General features: G+C 41.2%; 1 protein-coding gene across 1 annotated transcript in view; it reads left to right on the forward strand.

Annotated features, from left to right (window-relative positions):
- Window positions 1-19,344, forward strand: part of flrt2 (fibronectin leucine rich transmembrane protein 2) — a 173,941-nt gene that overhangs the window by 76,081 nt on the left and 78,516 nt on the right. Inside the window, exon 5 of the mRNA XM_039782463.1 lies at window positions 14,311-14,418. The gene's annotated coding sequence lies outside the window, so the exon portion shown is untranslated. The remainder of the gene's footprint in view (window positions 1-14,310; window positions 14,419-19,344) is intronic.

Raw genomic sequence — 19,344 nt, forward strand, 5'->3', positions numbered from 1 at the left:
AGATATAGCTAATTAATGACTCCCGTCTGTGAACCTTCATGCGTAATTGCAAAAACGCTGATAAGTTCATTACTATGGAGGAATGGTAAATACACACATAAAGTTTAAAAGTGATAGAACTAAAAACAGGGGGAGGGGGAGGCCTAATCAAAGGAATCTAACATTAGCTGATTGGGAAAAGCTGAAACCTAATCTGGAAACTTCTGTGGTGGAAAAAAGAGAAAAGAGAAAACATGCCCAAATGAGATTTAATTTTTTTAAGGAGTGCTGCGTTTGCCCCTTGTAGCAATCATTGAGCCGAACATGAATAATTCATCTATAAACAGGGCATGTGTTTGTGAGTCAGTCGAAAGATTTAAGGCATTTAACTGTTGTTGTGCTTTTTGTCGTCTCGCTTGTTTTTTTCCCTCCCTCCTTGGCTTTACTTAAAAAAGATCACAAGCAGCTGCAGATGCTTTCTGTTTGCATTAGCTCGAATCCTGTTTGCCTTTTCTTTTTCCTTTTTTCAAGGGATTTAACTGAAATAAGCTTTAATGAATAGCACTGGGAGACAGAATGAGACAATTTACATTCAAATTGTAAGTTTGCGCTGACACACTTAAAAAATAGCAGGAAGAGGCTGTTTTAGGGAGGGGGGGGGGGGTGAGAAAATCGCATACTTGCAGGTTCACCAAATAAACAAATCTATTTCTGTTCTACACGAGTGGAAGAGGAATATTTCTCATCAGCAGAGACAGAGCTCTGCTGTGCCAATTTTCTCCCCCTCTGATAATTTAATTCATTAAAGTACAAAAATGGCTTCTAGAATTTATTTTTATTTTTTATTTTTTTTTTACTTCCCAGGCTCAAATGTTCATCCCTTAACCCATCAGCACTATTGTTTTTCATGTTTTTATTACACATGCCTGGAGATGATTACATAATTGCATTTCAGACAAAAGGAAACTGTAGCTGCGCTAATTTATATAGTAATAAGTGCATTTGTAGATATATAATTTTCCAATAATCCATTAAAGGCCTCCTACAATGCATTCAGGCATGTGTGCATACAGGAAGAATTCATTTTCAGAAGCTCAAATGAATTTTTTTTTCCCCCCTCCGGCAGGCAAAAAAAATAAAAAATCAATCATCACAATAAACTCATCCCAGTCTCAGACAATAAGTCAGGTGGAGAGGCTGTTGCCATCTTGAAGGCGGACCGCTTTAAAACAGCATGTGGGAAGAATGCGCTTAAATCACTCAAGCTCTGAGATACACATTTTTGAACACTAAAGTCCGACCAGACAAGTGTTTTCTTTCCTGTGCAACTGTCAACCCCCCCCCCCAAACTCCTCTCAGCCGCTTTCATTTCACACAAAAAACCACCAAAATGTCACAATCAAAGGAGCCTGATGTTTAGATTGTACACCAGGGGTGCTGACAGCTAAGCAGCGCTGTGTTCGACTACGGCGATATGCACTTTCACACATCCCTTCTGCTGGTGCTTCCTGTCAGTCTGGCCCCGTCATCTCTCAGCATGTCAGTTTCAACATCGTCCTCTCTTTCTCTCGACGTCTGCTTTTTTTTTTTTACCCTCCTCTATCTCGAGTCGTTTTTTTTATCTCTCCCTCTTTTAGTTCCTTCCTCCTCACTGACACAGATCATCCTTTATTCCAGTACACCTTGTGATCCTTGCAATAGCGGTGGGCGTGCCATCAGACCCATTAGTCCAATATCCCGGTGTTGAGTGGGGACGATGAGGAATGGATTGGCGGTGATGCGGGCTGCGTGTGTGTGTGTGTGTGTGTGTGTGTGTGTGTGTGTGTGTGTGTGTGTGTGTGTGTGTGTGTGGGCAGCGAGGACTGTGATGAGTGTGTGGTTTTAATGGATTGCTGTGAAGTGTGAGCAATAGAGAGGGACAGAGAAGCAAGAAAGAACAAGATAACAGAGAGCCGACATGGTAATGGGCGTGTAACGTAAAGCAACAGGTATGTGTTTTATGTCAGGAGGATACATATATGGGCCAGTGGGTGTACTTGTGTAGGAGATATGAGGTCAAGCGTAGTCATTTTGAGATTTTTATGTTGAAAATTGTTCTACCCCTTTATTCCTGTTAATATTTCACTACATCCTCCTAAATCCAGTTCAGGAAAGCTTTTTTTAAAATGGCTCCTTTTTGGGGAAAACAAGCTAGCTGCATTAGAGATGGAATTTAAAACTTACTTTGCGGTTGAAGACTTCATTGGAAAGTACTTACTACTTAAGTTTCTTAAAGGAACACGCCAACTTATTGGGAATTTAGCTTATTCACCGTAACCCCCAGAGTTAGACAAGTCGATACATACCCTTCTCATTTCCGTGCGTGCTGTAACGCTGTCTGACGGCTCCAGCGGCATCAGCCCATCACAGAACAGGCAGGTGAATGGTTCCAGTAATCCTACTGCTCCAAATAAGTGACAAAATAACGCCAACATGTTCCTATTTACATGTTGTGATTTGTAGAGTCACAGCGTGAACAAAAAACAACGTAACATGAGACACAGCCATCTTCTAACCGTAAACAAACCGGGAACTATATTCTCAGGCGGAAGAATATAGTGCTTGGGCGGAGTGATATGCTCGCAGCAAGCCTGTCTGAGAATATAGCCTAGTTCCCAGTTTGTTTACGGTTAGAAGATGGCTGTGTAATCTCATATTACTTTTACACTGCCTTTGTGACTCTAAATCACAACATGTAAAAGGAACATGTTGGGCCTATTTTATCACTTTTTTACAATTGGGAGCAGTAGGCTAGTTGCAACCAGTTACCTGCAGGATCTGTGCTAGGCTAAGCTAATGCTGGAGCCGTCAGAACTGCGCACACGAGAAAGGGTATGTATCGACAATGCTCTGAATTCTGGGTACGAATAAGCTAAATTCCCAATAAGTCGGTGTGTTCCTTTAAGATCAGGGTCAATCTTTTTGTCGAATGAGGCTTCAACGCCGTTGAGCACCTCAGTAGTTATTCTTACCACCAGACTGTTAGCCTTCACTTAGTCTATATCCGCGACGTTCCACTTCCGGGATCGCTCCGTTGCCGCCGGAAATTCTGCCGGATTTCACTCTTTTCGCCCGGATGTCCGTTACCTTCCGCTTTCTTTGTGTTGGAATTCTAAACTCATGAGGACTATGGTTAACTGCTCCTCAGATCTCTGCAGGGTAAATCCAGACAGCTAGCTAGACTATCTGTCCAATCTGAGTTTTCTGTTCCACGACTAAACCAACCGTACAAAATCTGTACAAATATATCATGGTAATTCTTCCAATAGTTGAATTTAAGAGATGTCACGCTGCAGACCGATCAACCGACTGACCGTTACAGCCAACAGACCTAGCATGGCTAATAAAAATCCTCCAATCCTCCAAAGCACTGGAAGTGATACATTTTAACCCTTGTGTTTGCATTGGCCTGGCGTTGAGCTTCGGGGTCCTTCGGGTCCCGGTGACGCGAAGGACAACACAAGGGTTTAATGTTCCTGCAAGAGAAAAAAACCGACAGTTTGTTCAGAACAAATAAAAGCACCATATACACAGCAACCGTAGCCATCCTGACTAAATACACAAAGAAAAGACAAGTACCAACAGAAACTGTCTCAACACGCATATCAGGGAAAAGTTAGAATAGGAAGGCAAGTGGGCTTCAATAGGAAGGCAAGTGGGCTTCAACAGAAATTATCTTCAATGTAAAGTAAAGTGAAACTCAGCATTTTCTTCAGAAGAACAGCATTAAAAGACGAGATAGGACTGAAGGATATGAGCAACGATATTAGCAGCTTCTGTCATGTTGAAAAAAATAAAGTGCGGTTTTGCTGATGGGTGAAAAATGCACTCCCTACAATAACAATAATGCCTATGAAGACTTGCCTGTGCAATCATCAACCCTAACAAGGCTATTCAAGGTAGCAATAATCAGCAGGGAAAATACTTTCTGAGTAAATGTGGCATTACAGGGGCATTTGGATGTACAGACCAATAATGCGTAGGATGAATGATGTATCTTTATATTGCATTGCTCTAATACATAAACATTGTTATGGAGAACAAACTTAGTTTAACCCTAGGTAAGATTTGTTGTGTTATATGTACAAGAAAACCATCAAATTGAAAGTTGGTATGTCGTGATAATGACAACCGATTGAAACCATAGAGACACTGGCTTAGACACGTCATCATTTCCAAATATGGTCACTTCTGGCTCCAAAAATACCAAGGTGGTGACGGCCAAAATGCAAAGTCCAGGCTTTAAAACAGCAGTTCACAAACCAATTGGTCACGTCACGCTACGTTCAGTTATCCGGTCTATGAATCTCTGAGCTCTTCTCAATGGTTTGATTTGGGTGGGATTCAGGCCCTCAGGAGGCTTTGAAGCCAAATTTGACATAGCGGCTAAACACAATTACAACTTCCGTGTCCGTCACGTGATGGGGCCCAAAAATACTTTTTTCCATAGACTTAAATGGCGAAAGAGACCTGTAAATCAGTGGATACATTTTTTTGAGAGTCATAACCCCGTAACCCTCATTTCACTATCATAATTTGATCTATTTAGTCCAATAACATTTGGAAAGTTTTGAAGAACTGCACGCTTAAATGATTTAATCCTTATTCAAGTTAGCCAGAGCGCTAAACTGCAAGTAGCTGGCTCGGCTGGCTAGTGCGCCTGCTCTATGGGTCCCACAGTGAGGCCCGACGCAGTTGAACTTTCTTGGCTTCATGCACTACCGAGCAACTCTTATAGGAATGAAGGGACGGCACAGAGAGGCGACTGTTCGTTCGAAACAGCAAACGCTATATAAGGTTAGCATAGATGCTGCAATAGCATCAGTTATATCAGAGCTGGAGAGTATCTTTGGCAAGATTTTGATAGACAGATGGTTCATCCAATCACCTGCCAGGTATTTTTTGAAAGTGCCTTTTCCAAACAGTTTCCAATTATGGCTTCTCAGATGGTTCTCTGTTAACAAACCTATCGAACATGTCAATCACACAGCACATATAATGGTAGAAAACAGATTTGAATCGTGAAAGTGCGCTTTGGGTTGGCGTTGCACACGTTAAGCGCAAGTGCAACACGAGCTATTACGCGGCCTGTGAAGACAGCTGTGCTAAATAAATAAACTAGAAGCACATCTGTTTTGTAGGACATGTGGGAGACAGACAACTTAAAAACATGGCTGAAACACCACCTGAGTAGACAAGATTAGGCCTCAAGGATACACAATGTGCCCACCGCTCAGTACCTCAATATAACCCTCTTAGCTGTAGTAATAGCTAAAAGCTTCAGGCCTATTCTCTCATTTCCTTTCAGGCTGTTTAGGAGGCTTAGAGCAGGAATAAGATCCACATCCACACCCAGGCTGTCAATGATCATTTGTGTGACCCTCAGCCAATAAGTAACCAGGCTTGTGGGCAATTGAGAAACATATGGATAATATCACCGTTTTCAATTTGACATCGCTAATCGTATATCTGAATTGCTTATGCCCGCCCTACGCTTTCTCACAGGCGTCCAGTAGTTTCTGTTTAGTATTTTATATTGAATAAGTTTAGACCCTGCATCTCTCATTGGGTTCAACATCTCCTTCACCAGTCCGTTCCATTCATCGTCTTCGTACAATACTCCTAGGTCTTTTTCCCCACATAGCTTTCTTTCAGCCCCATGGTGGTGCCATTAAATCCGTCAATGAGATACTTGTAAATTTGACCTGCCAGGTGTAGAAGTTCTAAAAGAAAACTTTCTTGAGGTAATAAGAAATGATCCAGATTTGTTTTTTTTACCCTTTCTGTAACTGTATATGTATGAATTGGGAAAAGGCTGGCACTGAGGTGACGGCACATATCTGCCTTTCTGGTCTCTCCGGTGAGCAACTGTGGCGTCTCTGTCGGAGTGAGGAGCTTGTACTTCTCACTTCATCCTCATTTATCACTCCTTACGGCAATGGAATCTTCCCCCCTCCGTGTTCAGACACATCCACCAGCTCCATAACTCACTCTTCTGACGCTTTGACAGCCCTATGAGTGTGTGTGTGTGCGAATGTGTCTCGCTGTGTTTCTGCGTGAATTTGTGTGGGCCATCTCTCAGCTGTGTGTAAGTCTTGGCATGTGGGCAATCCTGAATTTGTGTGAATGTCTGTGCATTAAGCTCCCCTCTCACCACAAACGCACACACACACACAAAGGCCTTTCTGTTCCCAAAATGTATCACAGTCTCCCTTCCGAGGACGTGACGGGACAGGTGTGAAAGGCTGGTGGCAGTGTCTGGCATAGGGGGATAATGTAAACAGCCAGGAATGTGATCCACATCACAGCAACTGATTTAGGAGAGGGGTGAGAGGTCACACCCTGCACTGCAACAAAAGAAATGAAATATTATCCCCGTGACAATCAAACCCTACTTAAGTTGCCTTTTGAACCAATTGCCATTGTCTGTCAACTTCCCAGGCGAGTAATGGGTGCTTTTAGCTTCACTGGTGATTTATGTAGGCTGAGTAGCCTATATTACTTAGAGAGCTTACAAGCACAGAACATGAAGAGTGGTGTCAAACACAGCCAACGAAATTGACAGTATAATAAAATATCAGCTTTCCCAAATTAAGATGAACACATATCATGACTTATCTATTCGTGTAGATGATTTTAGTTCAATTTGTCGATTGATGAGCTATCCATGTCTGACATTTCAGCCTCTACTCCAATACAATACTCACAACTTTGAAAAACTTGATTCAAAATACTTTCCAGAAACATTGCCCTGGCTACTCTGGATAATCTCCAGACCTCATTATAAACATTTTTGATTGGTATTGCAATACTTTCTAGTATTATATTATTTTAACTATTTCTTCGGTGGAAAGTATTTCCACACTGACAAGTCTGTGGATTATCCGGTGTAACCAATCGGCAACTTCCGTACCTGACAAGTGAAGCCAGTACAGAAGTGCAAATCTGCTTTTATCTCATTTCCACCACTGGCTCCCAAAATAAGTCTGCTTCTATGGAAGTCTATGGGAAAATGACTCTGATTTATGAAACATGAGTTTAGGGTATTTAGTTTCAAGTCTTGTTCAATACAGCAAGATGTTCATTTTGTAAATTATGGTCCCATTTATTTTAAAATTGACGATAAAGCAGGGCATGCTTTATTATCTATCATGAGAGAGGCTTAGCAATGCTAACCATGGCACTGTGTACATTAACATAGCTGTGAACTTGTTTTTGGGTGTTGCCCGTGTTTTCGTCTGAAACCTTGACTTCATCAAAGTTAATTGGAACATTTTGATCGCCATAAAATGCCTTGTTCAGCGCTCTGCCAACCAAGCTAGCTAGCTAGCACTAGCGTTAGCTGGTAACTTAAGGGAAATCTACCAATTTTCATCCAGATCTGTGTACCGGCATACAGGCAGATGAACGGCGCCATTACCCGAAGGTCCGAGTTTACCCGCCGGCAAAACTCTGCTGTATGACTCGCATCAGAAGAGTTAAAAAATCTACAACTTTCCCTCTTTAGCGTTTAGCTTAGCACAGCGCCATTGAAACCACAGAGACACTGGCTTAGACACATCATCATCCACAGCTCTGCCATTTTGTCCAAATGTGGTCACTTCTGGCTCCAAAATACCATGATGGTGACGACCAAAATGCAAAGTCCCGTCTTCAAAACGTCGGTACACAAACCACAGTGGGTAACGTCACGGATGCTACATTCATTTTTACAGTCTATGGTTTGCTGTTTGGTGTTGGACAGCATGATCTATTGTTATTATGAAAGTATTGATACACACATACACATCTTTGGTCAAGGAGGAGTTCAGTTGAACCAGTACAATAGCAATGACCAGAGATCCTGCCTTGATGGATCTCCCTGACCTGCTAGCTCATCTGTTTAGACTGACAGCCCAAAAGGGCAGGAGGATTAGTCGCGTATTAAGCAGGGGTGCTTGCTCTTTAATCACTGGTGTTGTTTAGGAAGACAGCAAAGTGTTTCCATGCACTACTGCCACCACTTTTTGGTGCATCCTGATTGCGCTAACTGCAATAAAAACCGATCTCCTAGAAAAATCTCCTATTAAACTAAACAAACAGTCAGTAAGAGTGACAGAAGAAGTTAGCACATTTTAATGTTTTGAGATGCTTTATGTGTTGGTCTCAGTTCTCACCTACCTCCTTTAGATGGTGCTTCCTTATGATCTGCACCTTATCTTCTTTATAATTTTATATATTGGAGTTGGTGTAAAAATATAAGTCTTAGAAAGGCCAGGAATAACTGTTACTTTATACATCCTATATTTTTGCCTCTTAGCGTAGTAGATAAAACAGCTAGACAATGTGTTACATTCATAATCTCTCTTATTAAAAAGCAGGAAATAAGGGTATTCAATATAGGCTCTAAATGGCTACACAAATACATCATGAACCATGCTTATCTTGGACATGTAAAAACCCATTATAGTAATCTGATTTACCATATGTTTTATAAATATAAAATAAATAGTAGCTCTTACTTTGAGAAGATTATTGAAGGCATACAGTACATATGAAACTGTAATAGAAAACAGTTAACCTCAAAGCCAAACTTTTTCTTTTTCTTACTTTTATTTTTGTGTTTGTTGGTCATGGATGTATTACATTAACTGGATACCGGATCCCAAAATGGTGCCCATTCAGTTCAATGGAGTTGCTCGCCTGGCACATACGCCAAAAAGAACGTTCTGAATATATATATAATATAATATAATATAATGTGCGCAGTTTCTTCCGCTGGCCCCGCCCGCGAGTTCCCACTCAGCCCATAGCATTTACATTGTGGTGACGTCAAAGGGACACACCTGAGTAGACAAGCCACAATGTGCCCACCGCTCAGTGCCTCAATATAACCCTCTTAGCTGTAGTAATAGCTAAAAGCTTCAGGCCTATTCTCTCATTTCCTTTCAGGCTGTTTAGGAGGCTTAGAGCAGGAATAAGATCCACATCCACACCTAGGCTGTCACTGATCATTTGTGTATATAACTGAAAACATGTCTTATATTTTAGATTCCTCAAAGTAGCCACCCTTTGCTTTTTTTGATAACTCTGCAAACCCTTGGTGTTCTCTCAATGAGCTTCATGAGGTAGTCACCTGAAATGGTTTTCACTTCACAGGTGTGCTTTGTCAGGGTTAATTAGTGGAATTTTTTCCCTTATTAATAAAAAAGCAAAGGGTGGCTACTTTGAAGAATCTAAAATATAAGACATGTTTTCAGTTATTTCACACTTTTTTGTTAAGTACATAATTCCATATGTGTTCATTCATAGTTTTGATGCCTTCAGTGAGAATCTACAATGTAAATAGTCATGAAAATAAAAGGAAACGGGTGTGTCCAAACTTTTGGCCTGTACTGTGTGTGTGTATATACACACACACACACACACACACACACACACACACACACACACACACACACACACTATGATTGTCACATCTATGCTGGTACCTACTTTATTGTTTATGAGTGCACTGTGTTTTCTGTCTTGGTAAAAAGAAAACAAAATGTAAAGGGTTAAAAACTGTGTCAAGATGTTTAAAATATAAACTGGGCTAACAGTATGTGTTGACACTATAAAGTATATTAAAAAACTTTAATCACTGGTGTTGTTTAGGAGACAGGAAAGTGTTGCCATGCGCTACTGCCACCACTTCTTGGTGCTTCTGATCGCACTAACTGCGATTTAAAAGAAAAAAACAGCTCCTTGAAATAGCACTAAACGAAACAAACGTCAGAAAGAATGACAGAAGAAGTTAACACATTTAGGTCTCGGTCTCAGTTCTCACCTACCTCCTTTTTAGATGGTGCTTTCTAATTATCTGCAGCTCATTTTAATTAGAATTTCATATCTTGGAGTTGGTTTGAAAATATGTCTTAGGAAAGGCCAGGAATAACCGAGCAATCCTATAGCTGGTTAATTCCTAAGCCTCATGTTTCTGCCTCTTAGCATAGTCGATAAGACAGCTAGACAATGTGTTGTTGGGGTCGGACCTCGTGTTGCGACGAAGCAAATCAGTTTCTACCACCCTGGTTGCATCGAGTACACTAAACAGCTAATTACCACTAAGAAGATAATAAAGTCTGTGGCAGTTGAGGGCATTAGCAAAACACTGCATTAGACTATATGTGGTGGAGTACACGCAATAGTTTCTTAATTAGGTGTCAAGAGGATTGCTTGGTTGGCAGTGACTGAGGTTGGGCTTACCCTATGGCCCCTCATCTTCACAGGGTTTTGTCTGTTTAAGTGAATATAAGGGGCGATCCTGCAAGTGACACGCTATCTCCAGAAATAGTAAAATTAGAATAAATTACCATAAACACAACTACATTCAACTGTTTTGCTACACTCTATTGACACTATGCCAATTTACAACGGAAACGTCGTCAAAAGCAGGAAGAACAACGCTGTGGGTTATTGTTTTGAAAATTAATGGTAAAAGAGCATTAATTATTAAAATTAGTTGTTTTTTTAAAGCGCAGCTGAAGACATTAAAGAAAGGCTTTTTTTTATTGAGGCAAATTTAAAGTTGAAATTAAACAATATATTAACGGTTAACATTTTAAAGCATAATAAAATATATAAAATATAAAAAAATATAAAATTAATATATGAATGAATACAAAACACTTAACAAATTTCCACAATTACCCAATTACAATAATTTACGCTTAACAGTTACAGTAATCACAGCTAAATAACTTTTAGCGTTGGGTTGAACTTGGGAGTTGAGTTCTTAGTAATCTACAGCAAATAACTCCAGCTTCAAACTTTAGTAATTCTTTTGCAGAAATATCAGCATGTTTGCTTTTTCCGGCAAAATACAACCCCCTCCGCTGAGTTATTACATGTCCTGCCGGATGAAAACCCTCGCAGATGGTATCCATGACAACTTGGGGCATTAACCTTTCTGAGCTTGACCGCAGTGGCTCGTGGTCTATTTATGCTTGCAGTCATTACTAATGTGACTGTTCCAATGATGATACGTTTGTCATTATTCTACAATGCTGAGATATTTTTCTACAACATTTAACATCCTCCATGCAAGTAATCGGTGACAGCCATCTGGTTGCAACTTCATTTATACTAATCACAGTGGAGTGTGTAGCAGGATGTTCGGTCCAAAGTGAAGAAGAGATAAAGCATCTGCAGTAGTTTGCTGAAGTTAGGGAAAGTTGCAGTTACTCTACGGTATAATTAGTCTGACGTTGTCGTACTCAGATTCTAGTCAGAATATGGGTCTGATGCTGCTCCATTGGGCTGTGATTATGGGGCGTGTTTAATCCGAACCAGGAAAGAAACTGCCTCTGCACTCAATTGGATAGACCTACAACCAATCAGAGCAAAGGAGACAGACGTCACAGAAGCTGCAAGTCAAAGGCAGGCTTCGACAGGGCAAAGGCAGAGGCGTCAGTTTCCGTGTTGTGCCGACAGATGTGGCAATGTGTATACATACATGATCGCGGGTCCCTGTTCCTCTTTTAAAATGAATGCGCTGTTGATATGTTCTAGAACAGACGCGATGGCAGCCATCTTTGTTGTAAACGAATGCTCTTTCTTAACGTGGTTGATTACGTTACTGTTGATCATCCGTCCATCATCGTATGAAGACCGCCCTGACAATTTGATTTGTCCGAAAAGCTCTGGTTCGAGCATAGTTGCTCCACAACGGATCAAGTCCAGAGGGAACTTCCCGACCTCAAATGTGGGCGTGGCTAAGTTCAGCTGGCATCCAGGCTACGGTATAATAGGACATTGAATTTACCTTTTTTTCCCAAGATTCTTTTAATCAGTTGCTTTGAAGACATTATTGTTATACAACCTGAGATTCCTTGAGTTCAGACACAACCATCATTGATGAATTTGGACACAAATAAAATGGTGGAAGATAAATTGTTTGCACTATAGAGAGGCAGAGTCCTCCCGCCCCCCCTCCAGTGCCCCCCCATGGGACCTTATTTCTTAAAATAATATGTATAGCAGTCAATTGCGAGAGGCAGATCATTTTTTGATCCTGTTTCAATTGAGCCATGAATTACACATATGATGTTGGTCAGTTTAAAAGATAATTTTGCAAGTCAAGAAAGCTTGTCGCTTAGTTTTGTGTGAAACCGCTCAGTGAACTACATCTCTCAACTCGCACAACATACATCACCTTGCTAGCTAGCTAGGTAACTTTGCTATGTACTACACACAAATGTAACTTATCCCAGTTTTGGGCACAGTTTTGGTCTTTTTTTATCAGCTGCAAACTGAAATAACGAGCAAGATCCGTTGCTTGTGTGAGTAACGTTATATCCCGGTACAAAACACTAGTGACGTCACTTATGCAACTTGTGGGTGTGTAAGTCTTTCTAATTACGGTTCTTAAACCTTAGACAAACTTCTAAGACAAACTTCAAATGTCTTTGACAAAATTATCTTTTAAATTGACAAAGTAAATCTTGGCTCAATTCAAACGGGATTAAGACATTATTTGTCTCTCCCCGTTCACTATCGTACATATTTTTTCCCCCCGAAATAAGGTCGCATGATGCTTTACCGGAAGGAGAGAGACTTCACTCTCTGTAAGGACTGATTTCGGAAACAACCCTGGTGAGGTAATGTGACTTTACTTCCTGTTTTACTTTTGTGATACATCATTGAATTGTTGTTACATGCTAAAATGTAGCAGGAGCGCAAGTAGAGAAGGGTCACGATGTCAGTAAACTAACTCGCTAATGTCAGTTACACAACACCATCCATCTAAAGTTAGCTAACATTAGCCACCGTACGCTAGTGGTCATACCAGACCAAGTAAGGCTCTAGCAGCAAAATCCCTGAATGTATTGAACTAAGAAAGGGAGCATTTTATTGCGTATGAATTAAAATGTTTATGTCTAGTTAGAAAGGTGTGCCATTTTGTGAGTTTCATAGGGAAGCTAATGAACCAAACTGTTACATGGAGAACGTACTCTAACTAAAAAAAAAACTATGAGTCATAAATATCACACATTTCTCTTCTGCCAAATGTTTCACAACAGGACAAGCTTTGTCCAAGTTCTTTAAAAAAAAAAAGAAGTGAAAAGCATGCAAGCCTAAAATTAGCTTGACAACCTGACGACTCTCTAATTGCTAAGGGGCCTGAGAATTGTGAGAGCTAAAGAAACAAGGTCAAGGGCCAGCAACAGTTGAGAAATCTTGCACCACAGTGAAGGGAAGTTAAAGCAGAGGTTAGGGAGTTAAAGTGAATTGTGACTAGCAGGGGACTGTCAAGTTCCAACACGTCTCTGGCACTGTGTACAGTGAAACGGTATCGTCCCTTGTCACAGACGAGAACAGATTGTCTTCAGTTTGGACTTGTACATTACTGCAACTCTATCCTGTTGGCACTTTCAAACTTCTAAACATTGAGTTTTTCTGTGTAAAAAAAAAAAAAAACAACCTCAGCACGAGTCTCTGCTTGTTGCCCGATGACTAGCTCAGTTTGCCGTCTTCTTGGACATTTCATACGAATCCACTGACAAGCTGCTCCTCAGGTGTGCTGGTAAAAATGTCATGAAATAAACAAAAAAATATATATGAAGGTGTAGAATTTACCAGGGATCAACGATTGACCGCTTGGAAATCGAAATCGAGATTTGAAAGAATGCGATTTAATCGTGAGGAGCGCGATTAATCAAACGTGCAATATTTAGTTGGATGTTTGGTGTTACATTTAGTTTAACATTTTTTATTCCTCTTTTTATTATTATATTTACTGTTTTTTTTCATAAGATAAATGCTGGAATAATGTTACATATCACAGATTGTTCGCTAAAATGTCCTATTGTCAGTGGATTTTATTTTGTTTTACTTTATTTAACATGATCGTAGAAGGTGCAATATGTAGATGCTGTTATTGAACTGAGGCATATCAGAGACATTTCAGTTTACAGGAAAGTACGGATATAATTGTTTTTTATTATTATTATAACTTTAGCTTTTGTGAGAGATGTTCTTTGTTTGTTCAATCTTCCATGCTTATTAAAAGAAAAACACTTATTGCTGGCTGTTCATATCTATGTTCTGATCCTTGGCATAAGTATATAGAGCAGTTTTGATGGTGTCCCATGTTATAATGCTCCATAACATGTTGTATCTGTCACACAGGGAATATTGAACTATTTTTTTTTTTTATACCAAATCGAATCATAATCGCATTATCTGTCAGAAAAATCGCAGTACGTTCAGGCCTAGAATTTACTGAAAGCGTACACGTTGTGTGAAGTTTTTTTTTTTTTTTTTTTACAGGTGGCTCCCAAAACACATCTGGGAACATGGCCTCCTGTGTTCTTTGCTGACAGCGCAGTGACAGCTCCTCGGCTACATACCGACAGAGGCGCAGACATCAAAGAGCAGGTGGAGAGTTAGTTACATAGGGGCCGAGCAGGATGAAGGGATCACATCACCTGAGATAAAAGGCCAGGCGTCTCACACACACACACACCATAAACAAGACCACCGCATCACAGAGGCCCCAATATCTCTCACAAGATTGTTACAAGAAAACCTTCAAAAGGTCTTGTTTTATCTTCTGCCTACAACGTGTCTGGTAGTTCGAGTGTGGAGGGATGTGTGCTAGCTGCGGGTGTGTGTGTGTGTGTGTGTGTGTGTGTGCGTGCGTGCGTGTGCTAGGGCCTCTGTGTTGTAGTGGTGGAATGTTACTAAGTACTATTTACTCAAGTACTGTACTTAAGTACAAATTTGGGGTACTTGTACTTATTCTGAGTCTTTTCTTCTTATACCACTTTCTACTTCTACTCCGCAACATTTACAGAGAGAAATATTGTACTTTTTACTCCACTACATTCATCTGACAGCTTTAGTTACTGTACAAATTAAGATTTGTGCACACAAAACACATGCAGGTTATAAAATATAAATACAACACTTAGTTGATTGACAGAACTGTTTGGATCGTTTCCAGTTTCTACAATGTGAGGATTTCTCTGCATTGAATACTTTTATTTTTGCAGCGTGGTATTGGTACTTTTACTCAAGTAAAGAGTCTGAATTCTTCTCCCACCGCTGGTGCGTTGCATGTGAGTTTGTGCAGATGAAACGAGAGCCGAAAAGCAAAAGAAGCTGAGCTTGCGGCGCCTGTTCCTTCTGAATAATCCGCGAAGGTTCTGGCTCGCTGTTTGCGTATGTTGATACCTCTCGCTCCCTTTTGCCTCATCTCTGAGGCTTTCCCGTCTCTCTCCCTGTGTTTAAGGTGACTATACAGCTCAGAAGCCTTTGAGGCCAGACAAAAGCAACCATCACACAGATAGGATATAAGCTCAGAGCTGTGTGTAACCAGATTTGATCCTGTGGCATTGTCAGAGATGCTCTACTTTTTTTTACGATTTTTTTTTTGGGCTTTACCTTTAATTCTTGACAGGACAGCTAGGTGAGTGAGGGGGGAAGACATGCAGAAAACTGCCACAGGTCGGACTCGAACCCTGGACCTCTGTGTCGAGGCATAAACCTCTCAGTGTACGTGCGCCTGCTCTACCCACTGAACCAAACCAGCCACAGAGATGCTCTACTTTACACACATTCTCACTCCCAGCGTGTCAAAAAGCTTGGTCACGTGCCTTTGGCATTTTGTTACTGACACAAAAAAAAAGTCTCCTTTGACATCAGGACTCTTGGCTTATCTTTTTAATGCTCTGGGTCGGTGCGATTTGGCGTCGTTTGAAAACGTACGTTTAACTGACACGCGGCACAAGAACGGGACAGGTTAGGTTTAGGATAGTCTACATCCACGACGTTTCATTTCCGGGATCGCTCCGGTGCCGCCAGGAATTCCGCTGGATTTCCGTCACCTTCGGCTTTCTTTGTGTTGGAATTTTAAAGTCCGGTGGATTCATGAGGACTATGGTTAAAAGACAGTCCGACCAGCTGAACGACGAACGCTGTGCATATATTTTAATAAACCGATACAATTCATGCATTTCCATGTAATTACATTACATTACATTCCACAAACTTAATTCCTCTCGACCCATTGGGAAACCGCGGACCATGGGAGATTTCAAGTGACAGTTCAGCTCACGTTGCACGGCGTTCGTCGTTCGACTCATGACTGTTTTCCCAAGATGGCGCCCGCCTGTATACGTGAACGGTATTGTCTTTCTAAACTATCTTTTTAATAAACTCTGTACACTTACAAAGTTCTTAATGCTTCGGTTTACATGTAGGGACCCTCATTATCCTACCGTTGAAGTGTGGTGCTATTTTGAGCCTTGTTAGTGGTATAGAAATAGCGATTTGTTTTTACTTTATCCGTGCCTCGACGACTAGCGTTATAAGCTAATTAGCGTGTTATTAACCCCTATGTTCTTTTTGCACCGGATTTGTCCTTTAACTGCTCCTCTGATCTCTGCAGGGTAAATCCAGACAGCTAGCTAGACTATCTGTCCAGTCTGAGTTTTCTGTTTCACAATTAAAACAACTTTTGAACGTACACACGTTCCAAAACAAGTTCCTTCCATAGGCTATTTTGCAGAGGCACAATTGCTCCGTTCGGCACTTAACACCAGCCATGACCATTGTGATTGGTTTAAAGAAATAAACCAGAGCACATTTTACTCCCATCCAGGAATGCTGTGGGAACTAGCCAGACCCTCCTCCGCAGCGCCGTGGAGGAAGGTCTGGCAATGCGAGACTAGATTTAGGAAAATATCGTGGGTGGGGTTATAAAATGTACGTTACAGTGACAGTTGGGTTTAGGATTTTTTTTTCAAAATGTACGTTTCAGTGACAGTTGGGTTTAGGATTTTTTTTTTCAAAATGTACGTTTCAGTGACAGTTGGGTTTAGGAAAAGGTCATGGGTGGGGTTACAAAATGTTCAGTACACACCCGGTTTTCCTGGGTAAAGGTCCTGTGTTGTTTGACCCATCCCCCACCCCAACCAACCTCCTGATTTTCGGTCTTTCAAACTACTCGCTACCGTTGTCGCTCTTAATACTACTTAGTCATCTAACGGCGCCGCGGTTCGAGCGGCTGCTGTGCCCGGGGGCTGCTGTGCCCGGTGCGTCTCGTTCAGATGCTAAAGGTTGATTTTTGCGTCGCTATCTGACGCTGAGAGACACTGCCCAAGCGTCCCTATTTGTCGAGTTCAGAACAGAGAAAGGGTTGCTACTCTACACAGCGGCCTGAGCGATGCTGCTGCGCTCACCTCTGCCTTTCCTGATACTGTCTTATGAATCTAGCACTTTGATGTTCAGCCAAACACAGCAACAAAGTGTTTGCATCATTTGGAATTCTGTACCAGGCTTTCCATCGGTTCATAGTTTTGATTTTTGATTTGTTTTCTCTCTCCGGACGGGACGGTGTCGTGGACCAAGCCGATGCTCTCACCTCTCCTCAATCATTAATCACTCAGAATCTTGCCGGCAAAGATAGCTCAATCTTTAAATGTATTAAAGTTAAAAAAAAACAGTCTGGCAGGTTGATGAATTAATAATAATGTTCATATGAAGGTCTATTCAAAGTGGGGGGGAAAAGTGCAGAGAATCAAGGTCTCTTCGCTGCTTTCACTTTGGACTTGTGGGATGTGTGTGAAGTTGTGTGATTAAGATATTACCTTGGGAATATTTAGCGTGGATCATTTTTGCTAATGTAAAAACTGTCTGAAGTCGCATCAAACACGTCTCGCTCAGAATGTATTTTTAGAGTGTTTCACTTTCGGTGCATTTGGAAGAATTGGGCTTTGATGTTGCTCAGCGCTGTTGAGTTTCCGTGCCTGTTGTCCTCTCGCCCTTAGAAAAGTTCACTCGAAAGGTCGCTGCTAAAGATTTTTTAGTTTTTTATTGCTGTAGTATTTGAGCCATCTGGTGCTTTTTTTCCCCATTGGCTCCTTATTAAAATATGGTCTTCCTAATGATACAGCATGTCCGTCTTTAATCAGAAGGAATGAAAAGTATGTCACATTAAGTGAAATGTACTATAAGTGTAGGTCAATAAATTAATCGTATCATTATTTGTATGTGCAGAATAGCATGAAAGGTTACGACACAACAATGACAGATTACCACAATAATACCCCTTCACCACCAACGTTACCAATATACTGTATGTATGTAGGTTTTTTTAAAGGTCCAGTGTGTAACGTGTTTAGTTGTTCATTATCAAAATCTGTGTTGCCCGTTCACAAACGTGTCCTTTTTCATGAATATTTTACAACCACCAATCAATTCCAAGTATTCCCTTTTGGCTTGAAATTTTACATTTGCATTCGCATGAACTGGGGTTAGACACTCCATATTCATGCGCCATCTTGAAATACGTTAGCCGGTAAGGTACATACAGGACATACTGCTCCGCCTTTCGCATTTTCGCTGTCACATGATAAACTCACAGGTGCTGCTAATGCTGCTAATGGTTATCGTAGCTTCCCGGCCCCCTGCGAGTTTGAAGAAGGAAACATGGAGGACCACACATATTCAAAATCCAAATTTCAGGAACAGGAGTCTTCTTCTTCTATTGAAAAGGGCAAGAGACCGGCTTTTTGAAGCGTGAAGGCTACCGTAGCTGTAATACCTACTTTGATCTGCGTGGCGCGGGAGAGAGTTGATTGCGATATAAGATCACAACGCCAGATGGGAGAAATTCCTACACGTTGGACTTTTTAAATGCGGGAAAACCCGATTAAAATTGTCGATAGATTTTGCCAGTAGACAAATATGCCTTCCTTTTTCCTTTTCTTTTGGTGTCACGTTCAACGTCACTAATCGCTCCAGAAAACAGGGATAGCAAACAGTAGCACTAGAAAGCAGCACAGAGGCGCCCGGATAGCTCAGTTGGTGGAGCGGGCGCCCGTATAAAGAGGTTCGACTCCGACCTGCGGCCCTTTGCTGCATGTCATTCCCCCCATCTCTCTCTCTCCGACCTCGTCGGGCATTAACCCTTACGTAAAGCATATAAGCAGCCACGAAAAAAGTTTGATCTACACCAAGGAAACCCAACACACTAGAACTTTTTTTTTCCTTCTATTTTCTTTTTCTTTTCAAACTGTACTGGCTGGGGAAAAAAGACTGAATGCTAAAGAATCGTGAATTGCCCGAAGGCTATCACACTACATGACTTTGCTCAACTGAAGTGCGTCAACAAGGACGCCCTGCACAGTAGAGCTGTCGCCCTTCAACTTTGTGCCGTTTCGAAAACAGATCCAAATCAAGACATTTGCATAATTGTGTTTACGATTTCAAATTTGTACAATAATTGCTGCTTTCGCAGGAGCTCGCACACCCAGACCATGTAATTTGCTCCTGTGTGTGTGTGTGTGTGTGTGTGTG

Source organism: Perca fluviatilis, chromosome 18, assembly GCF_010015445.1.
Source record: "Perca fluviatilis chromosome 18, GENO_Pfluv_1.0, whole genome shotgun sequence".
NCBI lineage: Eukaryota > Metazoa > Chordata > Actinopteri > Perciformes > Percidae > Perca > Perca fluviatilis.